We start from the raw sequence: 18,895 nt of genomic DNA on the forward strand, positions 1-18,895 counted from the left end.
CACAGTGTGGACCGGGCGAGGAGCCAGCAAGGCAGTATGAGATTGGGCTCCTCGTGCCACTCAAATTTATTAAGCAGTTGGGGTGTCCCAGGTGATGCAGGGGCACCCCTCCCATAAACAAAACAAAGGAGACACACGGCATGAAGCAGCATACATGAACCTAACCATGGCCAAAGCCGCTAATAAAATATTCATGTGCCCGGCACGGAGTGTCCCATAATATCCCATAAGAGGGTTAATTTGAATATGTACCTGGCTTTGTGGTGCCTCAGTTTTGGCTGGGGCACCATCAACATACTTCTAGTGCATTGTGGCTGTCCAGGCGGTGCAGCAGGCCCCCCAGAATTCATTCAGGAATTTAACCCTATGTCTCCTAGTGTAGTGTAGTTCCTATTATCCCAATAGGCTCTGCGCATTGGAATAATACCTTCAATAGTATAGGCCTAGACCAGACGTTAACTAGGTCTACTACTGTCGATATTAGACTTAAAGTTTTGGGTTTGCCAGCTAGCTCAGAGTTCACTAGAAACTTTCTCGAATAGGCAAGGAGGAGTTGAACCTCCCTGGATAGACAAGAAGGGATTTAGTTTCTGACAACCATAGAACATGACAACTTTGCTCTCCCCTAATCAAGAGTGTATCTCTAGAGTCGTGTGAAAACAAAAGACGACTTATTTTACTCAGTCAGTACGTGCATTCTTAGTCTCACCAGATTGTATAGAAAAGGAAGAGACGGGCGTGTTCAATAAAAGATGTTATTTATTGATCAGTCTCTTTTCTCATACAAGAGAAATGGATCGATATTATTGCAATACTTATGGTTAAGTAAAGTGCATACAATAAAAGCAGAAGTATAAAATAATACTGTAAAAACATTGATATGGTTTCTAAGCCATATGAAGGTTTAAAATGAATAAAATGAATACATACACATTTACATTTGACTAATCGTACTCAACTGGTGTTTCTAACTACGCCTACCCCGGGTACCTGACCTAAGCCTAATACGTGGGCGGGAATAGAAAGTTAGAGTTTAAGTTAAGTTTGTTTTGCCAAGTGACTGACTAAAGAATTCTCTGCAAGGGGTTATTCAGTTCTGTACCTGGAATCTAGGATGAATGAGGGATGGTATCTCTCGTCTCTGGTCTCGATATCCCAGGCTGCCTGCGAAGGCTACCCGGAAGCGCCGGAGCTGGATTTCTCGGCAGGAGAAAGGCAGCGTCTCGTTCTCAGCGCGTCAGGAAGGCGGGGCTGCGCCAGCGGGGTCTGCTCTGCTCTGGGCTTCGGCAAGTCTGGCTGCTCCGATCTCGTCACCACCGCGTGTGTTTGCATAGGGCAATATCGGTAATATTTATACCTTTAAGGTGCCGAGATTGACGTAAGGATGGACATAGCTACGTCAATAAGGATGTCATACGACCTGGTCGTTAGCACATTCTTTTGCTGAAGTTCTCGGTGAAATCAAAACAATGGCCGCAGGGTTTTTCCCAGGTCTGTCATAGGTTTGATTTGTTTTGAGAACTCCGTATGCCTTATCAGGGGCTGGAGGAATATCGCTTGTCTAATTAGATGGCAAGCGTTATGACCTAATCAGATAACACGTTCCTGTGCCGCAGTGTGGCTTTATCAGATAACGGTTCCTGCATCATGGGGGTTTTCTGCCTCATGGGATGGCTGCTAGTTAACTTGTTAACCAGAATAGGGTCAGGAATAGGGGGATCGATACAGAACCTATAGGAATACATCACACTAGGTCTAGAATGCAAGACCTTGGGGGACCTTTTACCTTTATTTCAAGCATTCATAGAGCTGGAGCTTTTGCTCTTTAGTTTGGTAGTGCCAGGGACCTTTAGTGGTTGGTCCCATGGCTACACTTTATGTAGCCTCAGTATTTAAATGAAAGTCTTAGACACATGTCATACTGATTTTCAATGCTTTGTTTATAGCCTATTACTGAGAATTTTTGATAAATATTGCAATGCTTTTATTATCCATAATCATTGTGGTTTTTTTTATAATTCTTTTTATTAAACAGACATCGGTTTGGATAGTACAATACAGAGGACCAGGCAGTTTGTACATTACAATACATCGGGGTGAAAGGATGTACATTCGTTACACAAGAGAGGAACATTACGGGGAGGTAGAGACATCATGCTTAATACTTCGAGGGGGTGTACAGATCTCACCTCTATAGATATTCCACGGTTCCAAATACGAGACCACTTCTTAGGGCAACCCCTTGCCAAATACACCGTCTTTTCTCTAAACATACGCCAATCAAGGTTTCTTTCCCAGGCTTCCATTGTGGAAGGGTGTGTGCCCCCCCCCCCCCCCAGAGTTGGGCGATGTTTCTTTTTGCCAACATGAACCCTAGCATGGCCCATTGCATCTGGGAAGTGTTTAAACCCGTGGGCTCCCAGATATTTAGGAGGCATTGCCTCGCCTCCGGACGGAGGCTGACTCTCAATACCTTGTTGATTGTTTCGTGTATCTATAGCCAGTAAGAAGTGATATGTGTGCATTCCCAGATAGTGTGTATGAACGTCCCGGTAAGGCCACAGTGCCTTCTACACTCTCCGGTGTCAGACCACCCCATACGCACTAACCTAGGCCCCGTTATGTAGATCCTGTGAAGGATCTTAAGCTGAATCAAATGCAGGCGCGCGGGGATAGCCACCACTTTAGGGGAGGACACTGCCACTTGCCAATCCTCATCATCCAGCACTATCCCATCATGCACCCACTTATGCAGCAGTGTCAGGAGAGGGTCTGCCATATGAATAATTAGCTTTTTGTATATCAATGAGATCGTTTTGTCGGGGAGGTGACCGTCTAAGATTCTGTCCTCCAAGGGAGAAGCCTCTGGGGGATCAGTTCCTCTGGGTAGCGAAGACTGGAGTGAGTGAAGGACCTGTATGTAACGAAAATATTCTGTGTCTGCCAGCTCATATTCACTCTTAAGCGTGCTGAAGGTCTTGACCTCTCCTTTTCCCCAAATATTCTTGATAGATGAAATCCCAACAAGGTCCCACCTGCCGAAACCCTTCGTTTTCCACAGATCACCCAGTTTTTCTGAATCCCAAAGAGGGGTGGCCAATGTTAGTTTGTGTCTCCAACCAAGATAATTGGTACCGACATGACAAATTTGAACGGAGTGTTTTGTGGGGCCTGTCAGTATGAATCGTTTAGGACAGGAATACAGTGCTCTAACATAGTTACCACCCGGGAGGAGCCACTTGTCCATGGGGTAGCCTGGATCGTCAGCACGACCATATGTGCCATGATTGATGGCTGTCAGTTGGGATGCCCAGTAATATTTCTTGATATCCGGGAGGCTGATGCCTCCGTAATACCAGTTTAGCGTTAGTTTATTCAGGGCGATTCAAGGCTTACCGTCCCATAGTAGGTCCCTCTGCAGGCCCTCAATCTCCTTGAAGTAATGTGTCGGAACTAGGTCTAAGGTGTTTTGTAGGGCTTAGAGGAACCTTGGTAAGGACATCATTTTGAATAGGGCGGTTCTGCCCAGAAGAGAGATGGGGAGAGTCTTCCAATTGGCAATATCATTTTTGAGTTTACGGAGAGGGGGAAGGAGATTTTGGGCATAGCGAACCGAGGGGACAAGGGAGATAAAAATCCCCAAATATTTAAATCCAACTGTATTGTTTTGTATTGGACAATTCCGGGGAGGAACGGGAGGGTCCCCCCTCAAAACGAATAATAAGGATTTACCCCCAATTGATGGAGAGTCCAGAGAATCTACCGAAGACTGTAAGAATGTCCAACACTACACTAAGAGATTTCTTAGGGGAGGCCGGATAGAGTAAAATGTCGTCCGCATACAGTGATATGCGGTCCTCCCATCCGGGAGACCACTGCAGCCCCCTTATCATTGGGTCACAACGGATCCAAGCCGCAAGGGATTCCAGAGTCAGAGAAAAAAGAAGGGGGGGGCAGTGGGCAACCGTGACAGGTTACCCGACTGAGTAAAAATGTAGCTGATACTTTGTTATTTACCACTACTTGAGCTAGTGGTTCAGAATATAAAAGACGCACCCATTGGATGTATTCCGGATCTAATCCCAGCTTCGCCAACACTGCCCATAATTATGACCATTCTATGGTGTCAAAGGCCATGGTCACGTCTAGGGACACAATCGCAGTTGGCTCTCGAAGGGTGTGGGCTCTAGCTATCACCCCGTGGACTCTGCGTAGGTTTAGGGCTGTATTTCTATGGGGCATAAAAACTGATCTGGGTGCACCAAGTCACTGATCACTTTCACCAAGCGGGTAGCTAAGAGTTTAGCCAATACCTTAGGTTCAGGGTTCAGAAGAGAGATGGGCCTGTACGAGGCACAGTCAGTTTTGGGCTTTCCTTCTGAATAGTGACGATAGTGGCTATTCTATGCTCCTGGGGCAGCATTCCCGCTTCCCTGGCTTCTTCAAACATCAATTTCAAGTAGGGGGCAAGTTTGTCCGGTCTAAGCTTGTAGAGCTCAATGGGGAGACCATTTGGACCCAGAGCTTTCCCCGCATTTAGTGAACGGATCGCTTGCTCAATCTCATCTGCTGTAAGAGGGCTATCCATATATTTCTGATCTTCAAGGGAGAGGCAGGGAAGCTTAACATCCTGCAGCAATTCCTGGGAGTCCACCTCTGTGTGCGTGGCCACTGTCATATAGACAGTTTGAAAATGGCTAGCAAACCTGTACACTATTTCCTGTGGCTCTGTAATCGAGCTGCCTCCTTCCACCTTAAGCTTTGGGACCAGCCGGCTCGCCCATTCCCTTCTGTACAGCCATGCTATGAGCTTCCCGGCCTTGTCTCCCAGATTGTAAATCCTACCCTGCTGCTCTCTGCTCAGGGCCTTGGCCCTATCTGTAACCAGTGCTTTATAATCATGCTGTTTTAGGCCCAGCTGATGAAGCTTCTCCGGCGTCACCCCAGACTCCAGGTCACCTTCCAGTCTATAAATATCAGCCTCGATCTCAAGGACCTCCTTTTGTTTGTCTTTCTTAGAACCAGAGATCAATGTCAAGGCTTGTCCCCGAAGGACAGTCCTAAAAACTTCCCACAAGGGCTGCGAAGAGGACACCGACCCCACATTATCGGAGAAATATTCGTCAATGGCCTGCATAAGATCCTTACGGATCTTAGGTTTGCGAAGGTACAAAGGGTTAATTGGGGCCAATCTCCCCACCCTCACCAGACCTATGATCAGGTGGATCCATACCGGTGAGTGATCAGAGATACCTCTAGCCAAGTGTTTAATTTAATTTATGTAGGTGGCTTGGGCAGCTGGCATGAGACAATAGTCCAAACAGGAGAGACTGTGGTGTGCCCCAGAATGAAATGTGTGTTGTAACTGGTCCGGATGATACAGTCTCCATCCATCGACCAGTCCCATCGCCTCAAGGAAATCTGGTCGCCGACGGGCAGATGGTCCCACTGCCCGAGGCGGATACCTATCTAATGTACCTGAGACTACTGCATTAAAGTCACCCTCTAGGACTAAAAGCCCATCCAGAATGGTAAGTAGGACCGCTCCCAAGTCAGCGAACGTAGTGCCCTGCAAGCCTGGGGGAACATAGACGGACATGAAGGTAATGAGCCGACCCTCCAACATCTCGGAGATACCAACATATTTGCCTCGATCATCCACCCATGTGGAGTTTACTGCCAATGGGAACGTGTTTCTCGTCATGATACCCACACCCTTGGAACCTGAAGTAAATCCAGAATGTGCAACCATCTTATACACTCCCCTGTGCATTGCCCTACATAAATTTCCAATCAGATGTGTCTCCTGAAGTAGCACGATGTCAGGTACCCGCATTTAATGTATTGGAAAACCACACTTCGCTTGAGTTTATTCCCCAACCAGTTGACATTCCAGCTCAGAATTTTAACGTTCTTATCCCCCATCATGTATGTCATACAGTTCGTAAGTCCAGGGATCCTCCACATTTACAAGTTCAGCATCCATTCTGTGGGCGAACCCATATTTCACACCGATGTGACTATTACAACAAGTAACAAACGATAAAACCCTCACCCTCTCCCAGCACCAACCACCCCCCTCCCTTCTCCCATGCACCCTGGGCCTAGAACTACCCATGATAAAACTTGCAGAGTGCCTGTTGCCCAACCCAAAAACTAAGTAACTAAATGTGGGGAAATAGGAGCGCGCTCCAACTCCCAGCCCACCACACTAAGCAAGGTCAAACAATATGGGCCCACATGGGGGACAGAGTCCCGCCTCCCCCGAGCAGGAAGAGGCTAATAAGGAACAGATCATTCAATGCCCCCCCTCTGTAAGAGCCACCCTCGGGGGTCGGACCAGAGCAACTCTAGGCCCAGTACAAACCATATGACTAAGGTTACCCAACCAGGTCCATGTGAGCAGCAGAGTCACCCGCAAGAGCAATCTCAGTGGGCAATATGTTCAGACGCATCCCACCAGTCGTCCAGCCAGTCCTCCACATCTCCTGAACGATCGAAGAACCATGTTTTGCCATTCGCCTCGACTTGCAACTTGGCCAGAAAGAGCATGGCGTATTTGAGGCATTTGTCTCGGAGTTTCATCTTGACAGCAAGAAAGGACCTCCTTTGTTTCTGCACAGCCTGGGTAAAATCCGGAAAAAATTTAAATTACTGCGCTTTGAAATTTGAGAGGGGGAGCCGCTCTGGCGCACTGTAATATTGTGTCTCGGTTGCGAAAGTTGACAGTCGGGCCAAAAGAGGTCGGGGGCCCCCTGGCTTCAGGCGTCCCCCGGGGACCCTGTGTGCCCGCTTCACCATGAAGAACTTGGACAGTCCCTTAGGGCATAGATGTTTTAGTATTAGGTCTTCGATAAAAAGGTCCGGCAACTACCCCTCCGCCTTCTCCGGAACTCCGATGATATGGACGTTGTTGCGCCTGGAGCGCCCTTCGTAGACGTCCAGCTTGTCCTCTGCGTATTTTCGGAAAGATTGCAGGTTTTGGAGTTCAGTGTGAATTTGTGAGACGTCCTCGACCAGGCTGATTGTGGTCACCTGAAGTTGCTGGACCTACTCCCTCATTTTCGCAAAGTAGGCCCTGATGAGAGTCATCTCCACTGCTATTGCATCTGTTCTTTGTTCCATTGACATGCAGTCACCAGCGATCGCCTCCATGACGTCTTTCAAGGAAAGGCTGGAAGGGCCCTCCGCCTCACCTCCAGTCGATTCTTCTTGGGAGGGAGTCGCAGAGCTAGCGGCTTTGAAATAGGTGTACTTATCCAGTCTGGTTTTCTGCGACTGATTGGTGCTCCTTCCTCTCATGATGACAACCAGAGCACCACTTCACTCCTCACAATCTGTGGGTGATACGCTCTGGTCACGTCTCTTGTCCTCAGGTGAGTCGCGCCACTCCACCTCACCTCCAAGTGGCCCAAGGTCTCACTGTGGCAGCCGATGAACGGGTGGGGAGGGGGGATAAGGAGGGAGCCGGGGGGGAAAGGCCAGGAGGGGCCGCAGCGTCAACGTCAACCTGGGCGGTACTTCAGTCCATGAGGATGACAACGGCTATGTTCTCTTCAATTAGGGAACATGCTTTATTACGTGCCCCACAGCTCATCACAACGGTGGCCTCCATCTGGACGCAGTATGATTATATGTGTGGCCCCAATATCAAGCGGGGCAGTCTCAATCTGCCCACTGGCACTCCATGTTTGGGCTCACTAGGGCAGGCCATAAAGAAAAGGGGGGTACAGGCACACCCAGTGTTGCAGCTGCCAGTCACTTCACCCCCGAGTCCGATCCGACTGCTCCAGGAGGTCTGATATGGTGCCGCACCGCCCGCAGATATGGTGTCGCATCCAGTCGATCTGGCCGTCACCCGGAGGGCCCCCCTCAAGACTGCAAAATGCCCCATGGGGCAGCCAGAGTGAAGGAGCTGCGCTGGGGGGGGGGGGGGACTCCTGCCGCCTCCGCCGCTTTCCTGAGTGATGTGGGGTAGGGCGCCGCCTCCGCAAGACCTCCAACTCTGCTCCCCCGGGACTAGGCCACAATCCCCAATGTCTCGCCTTCCTCATGGCCGCCCGCCTGTAGGATACACATGGAGCCCAGTCACCACAGGCCCAGGATTTGAACAGCGGGCAGGCCGCAAAGATGATCAGGCCTCTGTCCCGCACCGAAGAACAGCGGGGCCGCAGCAACAGGCTAGACAGCAACCGGAGCACCTCTGGGACCAATCCCCATAGGTAGGGGGCAGATTAATATGGCTGATGGTGTGGTTTGGGGCAGTTAGAGACAGAGCTGCTCTCTCACGCAGCCATCTCCCTTCAGTGCGAAGCCACACCCCCAATAATCATTGGGTTTCAACAAGTTGACTCATTCCAGTAATAAGATGGTAATTTTAACAAGTGATTATTGTTCCTATAATGTGGTGACCCTCTTGGTAAAGCCAGCAGGCTTGCCTCATATGTTGATGTGGTGACCCCTTGATAAAGCTAATAGGCCTGATTTATTTAACCACAATGCCCTTTAGATTGTGATATTCTGTGTGTTATAGGTAGGGGTATTGTGATTAACCCAGTAGGGGGGGGGGGGGGTCAAATGTGATTCCAGAATGTCATGAAAGTTATTTTCATGTACCTTATGTCAATATATGTAAATTAATGTGCAATATTTAGTAGTGTGTGTAATAAATGTAAGCTTCCTTTTTCAAAGAAAAAGTACAGACTGAACAATCATTATTGAGTGTTGTTAATGTGTGTCAGTGGATAGCAATTACCAGTCCACACCACCTCTCCTGATTAGGCCTTGGACTGCTCTTCTTCGCTACCATGACAGAGTCAAATACTCCATATATTGCTTGGCTCCATTAAGGAGACAATTGTGGACCTATGACTTGCACAGATTTACAACATGCACCACTACTAACTGAATTTCTTACAGTATTGCGCCTAGTATTTATAAGTAGTACATGTAAAACTTTAGTGTTTGCATGTACCTACCGTGACAGTACTAAAAAGCTATTTTTACTGTAAAGCGGTATAAATGTCCTATGAGAAAAACTGAAGTTCAAAATAAAATTACATTTCTGCTACCTCAGCTTTGGGATAAGCTATTAGAATGATGATTACACCACAACTTTATTATTTATTTAAAAAAAAGGAAAATAAGTTTTAAAAAGTAAAACTTTGCCTCCCTGATCCCACAGTAGGCTATTTATGTTATTTTATTTTATTTTAAATTTCTTTTATAGCGCAGGAATCAATCCCGTAAGGGTATCTCCGCGCTTTGCCAGCTATAGGGTTATCAGGTAGTACATCCTAGAAAGTTACGTGGACAAAAATGCTTCTTGATAAAGGAGAGTTTTTAATGTCTTTCTGAAGGATAGGTGATTGAGGGTTGTTCTTACATCAATGGGAAGTTTATTCCACAGGGCAGGTCCAACTGAGGAAAAGGCCCTGTCTCCTTGTCTAGACTTCTTTGTGGCCGGGGGTTTTAGAAGGGCTTGGTTGCTTGAGCGGAGGGACCTACTGGGCTGATACAGCTCCAGGGATTGAGATAGATATTTAGGACTTGTTCCATAAAGGCATTTGTGGACCGTGCAGCAGATTTTGAAGTTGATACGCTGCCGTATAGGGAGCCAATGCAGTTCTTTCAGCAAGGGCTTGGAAGGAGTCCTGGCTGGTGCACCCATGACCAGTCTTGCTGCTGTGTTCTGGACTACCTGCAAACGACCTACTGCATCAGCATTTGCTAATGTCAGCAGGCCGTTGCAGTAGTCCAGGCGACTGGTCACCAAGGCCTGTACAAGTGTCTTTCTGTAGGTGGCAGGAAGATAAGGGAAGACACGTCTAAGTAGGCCAATGGTGTGGAAACACAACCCTGCGATGTAGTTGGTGTGTTCCTTCAGGGTCAGCTTTTGGTCCAACTTCACCCCAAGGTTCTTTACATGAGGTTTAGATGTAGGTACTGGGCCGAGATCTATTGGCCACCAGTCAGGGGACCAAAGGATGCTTGCCTTACCAAAGAGCATGACCTCTGTTTTTGTCACATTGCATTGGAGGCAGTTTACCGCCATCCAATGTGACACCGCCCTCATACCCTCAGCAAAATTCTCCTTGACTTTGGGGCCAAGGGAGCTGAAAGGGTAGAGGAGCTGGGTGTCATCGGCGTAGGAAACCGGTATGAACCCATACTTCCGCACAATCTCAGCAAGGGGGGCCACATATACATTGAACAATGTAGGGCTAAGGCATGAGCCTTGTGGCACCCCCTTCGTGAGCCCCCTAGAGATGGAACGGAAGGGGCCCAGGCTGATAGATTGTGATCTCCCGGAAAGGAAACTCTCCAACCATGATAAAGCTAGGCCTCCAATTCCTACTCCCTGCAAACGGCTGAGAAGGATGTTGTGGGACACGGTATCAAAGGCTGCAGACAGGTCCAACAGCACTAGAATCATGGAGCCACCTCTATCCTGTGACATTTTGATCTGATCTGTCACAGAAAGAAGGGCTGATTCAGTGCTGTGGTTGGGCCTGAACCCAGATTGTGATTGGTCCAGGCCCCCTGTCGCCTCGATAAAGCTGGAGAGAGTGGTGTTGACGTGTTTCTCTGCCAGTTTGCTGATGAAAGGAAGGAGAGAGATCGGGCGGAGGTTGGAGAGTTCTGACCAGGGCAGGGTGGAATTTTTGCGTATGGGGTTCACTACGGCTTCCTTCCAAGCTAATGGAAGTTGACCCTCAGCATAGGAGAGATTGAGCAATTCCTGAATGGGAGGTCCTACTATCTCAATTAAAGGGGAGATCAGTTTGGCGGGTATCAGGTCAGTGGGAGAGCCAGTCTTTATTTGGTTAATAAGTGTAGTCAGGTCCTTGATGGTTATTTCTGGAATTACCTGAAGAGTTTTTCCAAAGGTCAACATAGGGGAAATTTGAGGAACCTGAATTTCCAAGGGATCTGAAACTACAGTGATTTTATTGTATATCCCTTCTATTTTGTCCTCAAAGAACTGAGATGGGTGAAGGTATCTGGACTCTCACACACTTCAGGGCTGGTGAAGGTCTGAATGATTTTGAATAGCTCTCTTGTAGAGTTGCCCGCCTCTACAATTTGGGTGGTAAGGCTTATTTTCCTTGCTTTTTTTATATTTTTGTAATAAGAAGTCATAGCTTTCAAATATCGGTTCTTATCTTCCCCATTGCCTGTCCGTCTCCAGAGTTTCTCTAATTTTCTGCATCCCTGCTTTTCTGTTTTAAGGGCCTCAGTATACCATGCTTTCCTTTTAGCCATGGTAGGTTTTCTCACATTTTTCTGAGGGGCAAGAGTGTCAATAGCTGTCATCAGTGTGGAATTAAACTTGGAGAGAGCAGTATCGATGTTATCAGAGTTGGAAAGTATCGGCTGTTCCCATGTTTGCATGAGCTTAGCAGAAGTAATTTTATGCCATGGTCTACGTTTAGTGGACTGAGTGACCGGGCGATTCATTGGATTGGATAAGTGTGGTATAGAGAAATCTATCATTTTATGGTCAGACCAATAGATGTACTTAGGGGGATGGCAGTGGACGTCGGGGTGGGTAGTAAGAATCAGGTCCAGAGTGTGACCACCTAAGTGAGTAGGTCCACTGTTTCTTGGATGTAGACCTAGGAGAGCAAGGTCCGCCAGAAATACATTAGTATCCGGATGGTCATCAATGTCAATATGAAAGTTAAAATCCCCAAGTAAAATAAAATCCCCATTAGCTTTCATGTGGGGGGCTAGCAATTCAGTGAGGGCAAGGGAGAACCCGGCATTGGGTCCAGGCGGGCGATAAACTAATGCTCCTTTCCAATGTACCTTGGGATTGATTTTTAAATGAAAGATTAATACTTCCATGGTAGGTAGCATCACTTGTTCTAAGACTCTGATATTCAGGGTGTCTCTATATATAATAGCAATCCCGCCTCCTACCTTCATGGGGCGGTCTAGACGAAGGATTTTGTATCCCATGGGTATCCCCAAGGTGATAGTGGGGATAGTATGAGGTTTCAGCCATGTTTCAGTTAAGAAACATATCTCTGGCTGAGTACTGTAGATGGTATCCCATAATTGTAAATAGTGTTTAGGGAGTGATCTGACATTTAGCAAAAAGCTTTTCCAGCCTCCCTGGGAACCTGTGCTATCGATGGGCCGTCCAGCAATGATGTGAGACTCCGTGGCTTGAAAACCGCATTTGAAGCAAGAGAAGGGACCCTCAGGACATCTTAGTGTTCTATTGGTACAGTTATATTTCCCCTGGGGTTGCAATGCTCTTAGAGCATGTGGTGCGTACCTGATACAAGGGGTAGGCATAGGGCAGACCATATTACCAGGGGTAGAGTGGGTGGCCCCTGGCCCCGTCCTGTCGCGGACGGGCGCAGACTGGCAGCTCTTTGGCTGGTCTTCGGCGTCGCTTCGGCTAATGACCGTTAACCTGCCAGCAGCTGGCTCCCGTCGGTGCTTCTCCTAAATGAGGTGTGAAAACTGCTACTAGCTAGAGAAGAATCAATGGCTTAGGCCTTTTGACTGGAAGCTCTGGGTATAAAAAAGGAACTCCTCTCAGTTGAGGGAAAGCAGCGCAGGAGAGTCCAAGAACTTAAATAACTGGAAAGAGACCAGGATAAGGCCTGTGCATTCATAGTTCAGTCTTAAGGGATACCTGGGGAAGAGAAGCATTTGTTCCCTGGGCAATATGCAGCAAGCTTACCACCAGCTCAGTGAGAGGAGGAGCTATTCCCAGAACCAGTTTGGTGGAGTTGAGGGGACTGCTCATTTTCCTAAACACACCTTTGACTGGGACATCAGAAACCTCTAAGGACAGAAGGATGTTGCATGATGGATTTTACTCAGAATAGCGGACTGTGGTGTAGTTTGCAGAAACACTAGCAGGATGTGCTACAACTATGCAAAGGGTTGCCTATGGGAACCCTTATGTCATTGGTTAGGTAGTGTCCAAGTGCCACCTCACCCACTAGCTAGTGAATACTACAAAAGGGACATCTCACCCACAGCTCATCAGAACACATCTGGACCTGTAGAAGAGCAGAAGAGGATTAGATCTGCTGTCTGTGACCTGTGGACCTAGTCCCACTTGCACTCAAGACTAAGCAGTGGATTCCAAGGTTCTGCTGGCCCTACAGGGACACAACGAGCTGAAAGAGGCCTTTTATCTGGAATGACCAGCTGATGAGTAGCAACTGGACCTGGACTGGACCCTGCTGGTGTTCTCTGCTGAAGTAAGTTCATGTCCCTCGGTGCGGTCCCTGAGGTCCTCTGAGCTTCAGAACTGACAAAGTAGAGTTGTTTCAGAAAGTATGAAAAGTTGAGACTTAGAACAGGTTAGAGGAGCCTTGTGGCAAAGTTGTCTGACTTTGGGAGAACTTCGTCAGATATTGGTTCCAAGCTTGTCCCACTGGAGGATTTTGAGTTTTCAAACAGAAACTAAGTACGAAAGTATCCAACTTATAAGAGCACTTAGACAGCTAGAAAATTTGCATTTTTCCCGCTTTTACCCTTTTCCACTAAAACCATTGTCTTCAGAGGCTGACAGCTATCCAGCTTCAAAGGATCTTTACAGAACCACCAGCAACATTGCCCCTCTGTTGGATTTCAACTTCCATTTCAGTGATTAAGTGGGAAGGTGCAATTCAGTGACCAAGACAACCCCGCTCCATCGAGGCGAGCCTGAAACTGCACAAACGTCCTGGACTTGGCACGTTTCATCCTAAAACAGGAGGAATTTGCATACACAAACAAGATTTAGTGACACTCGAGAAATGGAAAGTTGCTTACACCAAACATGTTTTCATTTTTAGCAACAGTAGAACAGGGGAGCAGTGCACAGAAACAACTTCTTGCAGCAGTCTGCAAAAGGGGGTCATACACAGTAACAATTTTCAGAAAATTTCTGCCAGAGGAGGAAATCCTGCAGTTCAACAAGTTGCAGTGACAAACTGCCAAATCATGCAATTTCCTACCTGAAAAGATAAGACACATTGAGAATTACTTAAGAGTTCAGAACAATGTTACAACCTGGTTATTCCCAGCATGATATATAAGAGAATCTAGTTGACCTCATTTAAAAAACGAGTGCCATCACAAATTTGGGCCTCGCTGCCTTACCGAAAGATGACCATGCTGGACCCTCTAAGATCAAGAGTGAACCAAACCAACACATTCCTTTTGCTAGCAATCTCTTATTAATATCAAGGTAAAACCAATATCAAAGCAATCCCCTCACACCCATACATCTGTTTCCAACAAACACATAACTGAACAATCAATGGAAATCTCAGAGGTGGGACACTCCACTAAATCTTACCTGTCAAACACAAACAACCAGCTATCTGGAAATGTCACATAACATGTATCCCACATTAAAAAGAGCCGAATGGAAAGTCAATAAGAATGGAAATAATATTTGCTATTAGTGTAACTTAGCAAAGGACATGCTTTCTTTTCAGCACTATCATCAACCAAACGGAAACACCAAGTAAGCAGAAATATATAGTAGCTGGCCACAGGTAGCCAACCTCCTCCCTTCTTTCTACATCAGCAGATTGTAATTTTATCCTCCTCCCTATATATGCTCGCATGAAAAATTTACCTCGAATGTCATCTATTGATTTTTCTCTCTCCTTCCTTTTTATTGAATGATCTTATCCATACCCTCCATCCTCTGTGTGCCTTACTGTCTCGGTGCGTAGCCTACTCTGTTGCAACTCAGTCTGCTTTACACTAATGTAATTATGTAAACTGGTCATATCTCACCCAATAAAACACCATCTCTCCTTTGCAACCATTCCTTTGCAGTCTAACAGTAACTATCATCTTCTAGCCTACCTACTCATTCTACATAGCATGTGCATGAACTCACACTAATTATCATGCATACCTAATAGTAACTTAATCTAGCACAAAGAAACTAGAGCAAATGCATGACACAGTTTCCTGCAAGCACAAGACTAACACATCTTCACTAAATTAACCACTAACGTAGAGTTCCACAGTAAAATGCTACCCATTAAAAACCAATTCACATCTCTTCAGGGGTGGTAAGAGCTGTATACGTGCAATTAAAATGCAATATGATTTATTGGGGTAATTTTATATTCTGAACTATTTTAGGGGGCTCCTGCAGTAAATAGTGGCTTTGGTTCAGGAACCTTCACTGATTGGCTTGGTACATTATCAGGCACTCCTTTCATCAGGCCACAGAAGTATTTTAGTCTCACAATCATTTTGTTGCCTGTTTGGGTGCATCTTTCCACCTCCACAGAATTGAATAATCGACTTTTTCACATCTGAAAAGGACACTCTCTTATTACACATTTAGCTTTCTCTCTTTCATCCATGCTTTGTGGACTCAAAGCAATACCTCTGATTTTACTTATTTTTCAGCGCAAAAGGAACAGATTATTGCTTTTGTCAATTTTTGAGTGTGCGTATCAAAACTATTGACTTTGCCAATATTGTTTAATAACAACATTCTTTGTTTTTCGGCAGAACTAGTTAATGACCCCAACCGCAGCAAAGCATTCTGATATGGCTTCTCTTCTGCATTTGGATGAGCTGCCTGAAGCAATGGCATGGTACCTTCTCCAAAACATGTGAAAACAGAGTAGTACTGTTTCATGCTCTAGCGGGGGATTACAGATGGCCTGAATAAGGCTATCTTCACACAATAAAGAAGAAAATAGTTAAACTTTTTGGATCTGATTCATTTAGGTAAACTTACACTTTGTGTATGTTTACAACTGTTTGCTATTCACAGAGGTATTTTAACTAGTAGTATGTTTACAACTGCAGAGTGTCCGCACATAAAAAGATAGTGTAGTGTAGTTCCTATTATCCCAATAGGCTCTGCGCATTGGAATAATACCTCCAATAGTATAGACCTAGACCAGACGTTAACTAGGTCTTCTACTGTCGATATTAGACTTAAAGTTTTGGGTTTGCCAGCTAGCTCAGAGTTCCCTAGAAACTTTCTCGAATAGACAAGGAGGAGCTGAACCTCCCTGGATAGACAAGAAGGGATTTAGTTTCTGACAACCATAGAACATGACAACTTTGCTCTCCCCTAATCAAGAGTGTATCTCTAGAGTCGTGTGAAAACAAAAGACAACTTATTTTACTCAGTCAGTACGTGCATTCTTAGTTTCACCAGATTGTAGAAAAAAGGAAGAGACGGGCGTGTTCAATAAAAGATGTTATTTATTGATCAGTCTCTTTTCTCGTACAAGAGAAATGAATCGATATTATTGCAATACTTATGGTTAAGTAAAGTGCATACAATAAAAGCAGAAGTATAAAATAATACTGTAAAAACATTTATATGGTTTCTAAGCCATATGGTGGTTTAAAATGGATAAAATAGATACATACATATAAACATTTGACTAATCGTACTCAACTGGTGCTTCTAACCACGCCTACCCCAGTGTACCTGACCTAAGCCTAATACGTGGGCGGGGATAGAAAGTAGCAGTCTAAGTTAAGTTTGTTTTGCCAAGTGACTGATTCAAGAATTCTCTGCAAGGGGTTATTCAGTTCCGTACCTTGAATCTAGGATGATTGAGGGATGGTATCTCTCATCTTTGGTCTCGATATTCCAGGCTGCCTGCAAGGGCTGCTCGGAAGCGCCGGAGCTGGATTTCTCGGCAGGAGAAAGGCAGCGTCTCGTTCTCAGCGCGTCAGGAAGGCGGGGCAGCTAGTGGGCTTCGCTCTCTGCTGGGCTTCGGGAAGTCTCGCTGCTCCGATCTAGTCACCACCGCGTGTGTTTGCTTAAGGCAATATCGGTAATATTTATACCTGTAAGGTGCCGAGATTGACGTAAGGATGGACATAGATACGTCAATAAGGATGTCATACGAGCTGGTCGTTAGCGCATTCTTTTACTGAAGTTCTCGGTGAAATCAAAACAATGGCCGCAGGGTTTTTCCCAGGTTGTCATAGGTTTGATTTGTTTTGAGAACTCCGTATGCCTTATCAGGGGCTGGAGGAATATTGCTTGCCTAATTAGATGGCAAGCGTTATGACCTAATCAGATAACGCGCTCCTGTGCCGTGAACTGGCGTAATCAGATAACGGTTTCTGCATCATGGGATGGCTGCTAGTTAACTCGTTAACCAGAATAGGGTCAGGAATAGGGGGATCGATACAGAACCTATAGGAATACATCACAATAGGACTGAGTCCAAACATCCGTATCATAGTTTGCATGTCTTGAACTTGATGGTTGTTAGATCGGGGGGTCTCTAGTTGGCAGAGGTGGTACCAATGTCCAAATAGGGACCCTTGCTTCTAGTCAGAGTAAGGGGGATACACTCTTTAGATAACGCCTGCTCACCCCCTTGGTAGCTTGGCACGAGCAGACAGGCTTATCAAAGGCAATGTGTAAAGTATTTGTACCAGCCATCACAGTAACACAGTGAAAACACCACAAATGAACTCCACACCAGTTTAGAAAAAAAAAGTATCTTTATCTAAACTACAGAAGACCAAAACGACAAAAATCCAACATACACAGTTCAAGAATAAGTCTTTAAAAAGAGTTAAAGGGTTTGCGTCAAAATAATCCACAGTTGCGTCGCTCTAAGCCCAAAGTACCTGTAGATGCGACAAAAGTTCCAAGTGGAAGCTGCAGCGTTGGAAAAAAAGTGATGCGTCACTCCTGAGACCCTGGGGAGGCGATGCGACAACCCCGCTGCATGCAGCAGGTGTGTTGCGACGAATCCGGTCTGTATGGGGAGGGATGCGATACCTTGTGTAGATTCCGTTGCACAGGTTTGGTAGGAAGCGTCTTGCACAGGCACGATGCAACGATCTTAGGTACGGCAACGATCTTCGGTGCGGCGACGATACGCGGCGCAGCGTTGATCTTCCTCTCTCGAGCCCCCTCGATACGTTGGCTTTGCAACGATGTTCGCAGCGACGGGATGCGATCCGCAAGCAAGCGGTGCAATGGTTTCTCACAGCGACAACAGGCTCTGCGCGATGCTCGCAGCGACAGGAAGCTTCCCGCACCGGGGCGATGCTCTCCGCAAGCGAACGATGCGTTGGTTCTTGCAGTGGAACAGGTGCTGCGACGATCTTCGTGGCGACAGGAATTTTCTCGCACTGTCGACGATGCGCTCCGCAAGCGAGCAATATGTGCAAATTGTAGATCTTCTGTTCTTCTTCTTGTCCAGCTCCCCAAACAGCAGGCAACAAATTCCAGAGGCCCCACAAATGGATCAAGCACTCTAGGAAGGGCAGAACTCACTCATCAGAGTTCAGGGGGGAAGCTGGGGCTGAAGTCCTTTTGTTCCTGGGATTTCTTAACAGGACGCCAGCTCTTCTCAGGCCCTTGGAGATCTCTTCAAGCAAGGGGACACAGCAACAGCAGAGTCCTTCCCCTCTACTTGGCAGAAAAGAAACTGCAGGTCAGCCCACAAACACACAACAGGACAGTCCTTCCTCTTCAGTCTTCCAGCTTTCTCCTTGGCAGAGGTTCCTTCTTGATTCCAGGATGATCTAATTTTCTGAAGTCTGGGTAGCCCTTTTTTTATACCAATATTCCCTTTGTTCTCTGAGGGCAGAGAGGCCCTGGCCTAGTCAGAACCAGTTCCGGTCAGTCCTGGAGCACTTTGTTTACTTGACGTCTTCTTTCCTTTGAGAGAGAGGGGCAGGGTCGTCAGCCGCCCAGAAGAAGGTGGAGCCAGCATTGTGGAAGGCAGGCACAGCCCTATTCAGGCCCAGGTGCTATCCCCTCCGACTACTCAAGATGCAGATGGGGCTATTCAGCCTAGGGATGACTCACTCAGCCTTTGGGAGCCACCACAGCCCCCGTCACACTCAAACCAGACAGTCAATTCACAAACAGGCCAAGGCACACAGAAAGGTCAGACAAGAAAACAGCCAC

The sequence above is a fragment of the Lissotriton helveticus genome, chromosome 9 (assembly GCF_964261635.1).
Source record: "Lissotriton helveticus chromosome 9, aLisHel1.1, whole genome shotgun sequence".
NCBI lineage: Eukaryota > Metazoa > Chordata > Amphibia > Caudata > Salamandridae > Lissotriton > Lissotriton helveticus.